Here is a 1631-nt window from a genome sequence, read left to right as displayed (position 1 = left end):
ACCGTGAGTGCATTCTCAATGTTCTTCAAAATTTGAATCCTCTTCAATGCATCCTTTTGAAGATACAACTTGTCATCCTGAAACAGGCATTAAAGTATTTCAGATGGCTTCACTTGAGCTATGGGTCTATTCCAACATGCTCTATGCTGGCTCCTCTGGACTCAAAGTACATGAGTCCGTCCTGGACCCAAGGTTTTAGGGTGTAGAGTCTGCATTTCATGCTTGGTCAGTTTTGAAGATTGGGAGGCCGTTTTGGCTGATTTCTGGAGTCACTCAAGGAACTCGTATCCTCGCTGTTGAACATTCCAGATGTGTCTTTGGCATGGTTGCAGGTGTTACCTCTGAGCTGTCCTTGGGTGGCCTTTCCCTAGTCAGAAGCACCCTGATTGGGTGGGAGGACCATACACATGTGAGGGACATGGAGTTCCTCCCTTGAGTCTTTGTTTGTGAACTGATTCTTTCTTGGCCTTTTGTGGGTATGGTGGAATGGTGGATTCTTGCCTTTCTCTGGAGTCCAGATGACAGGTGCTGACTATCACTACAATAGACTATGAATTTGGCCTTGGAGGAAGTAAAACGAATTCGCTTTGGAACTTCCCTTGGTGAGTGACCCATGCGGCTTCAGCGGTTTAGGAGGGCTTGGAATCTTTTTAACCCACCCATGACTACTCCAGCGAAGTGTAGATGAGACGTGGTTTGGGGAGGAGTGGTTGCTAGGACCTCAAATCTTTGTGACATCACAAAAGCTGGCTTTACTAAAGCAGCAGTCTCTCTCTCATTGCCTTTGTATCCTATGACTTTAGGTAGGAAGCACCAATCAAGCCCGATCAAGAATTCAGATTGTCTTGTGTGTTAATTGTCCCACTTCCCCTTTCTAGACCAAAAGAAAAAAAAATGACATTCGGGATACAATCCCTTAGACTAATATTTTCACATAGACAGCAAGGATTTGCTATTTCCACTGCAATTTCTAGAGATTTCTAGAGACAGTGATTCCTCTTGGGTCTCATCAGCTCTCTGTGAGGTTTTTCATGCTGTGGGTCAGTGTCTTTATGACTAAGGGATGGAAAGTCCCTTTTCAAGGAAAAATGTTAGGGCATGGACGTATTGTGCTATCTGTGTTTTTATCTCCTACTGTTTGAAAAAACTAGTCCTAAGGGATTATGGCTCTGTCTACCTGCTTTTACCTTAAACACATTTGCAAGGGCTTCAGGGACAGTGACATTCTGCATGAGAGCTAACGCTGAAGGAAGATCCCTGGACAGGACTCCTTGTCATCATTAGTTAATGCTACCTACTGTGGTAATAGATATAGCCATGTTGACTAATTCTCTTAAGTCAGAGGATCTGCAATGCCCACTCGAGCAGAACTGTGGATTAAGCTGCAATGTCCTTGCAAAAAGTAGTGGATAACGAAGATTTGGTTCGTATTGGCAACAAAGTATCCCTCAGTGATCAGGGAGGATAAAACCCTGGTACTTTCATTGACATAAATTGCACAGGACTTGGTGTTGAGAAATGAAAAAGGCAAGCAGACAAAGGGGAATTTCTTATGGCTTTCCTCCTATGTGCCCCAGAAGGAATACCATGGCCCTTAGTAGAAGAAAGGAGAAACTGGGGGTGGTGAAGAG

This window comes from Mustela putorius, unplaced genomic scaffold, assembly GCF_011764305.1.
Source record: "Mustela putorius furo isolate JIRA1106 unplaced genomic scaffold, ASM1176430v1.1 tig00002065_pilon_pilon_pilon, whole genome shotgun sequence".
In the NCBI taxonomy this organism is placed as follows: domain Eukaryota; kingdom Metazoa; phylum Chordata; class Mammalia; order Carnivora; family Mustelidae; genus Mustela; species Mustela putorius.
Note: the sequence above shows the minus strand (reverse complement) of the source record.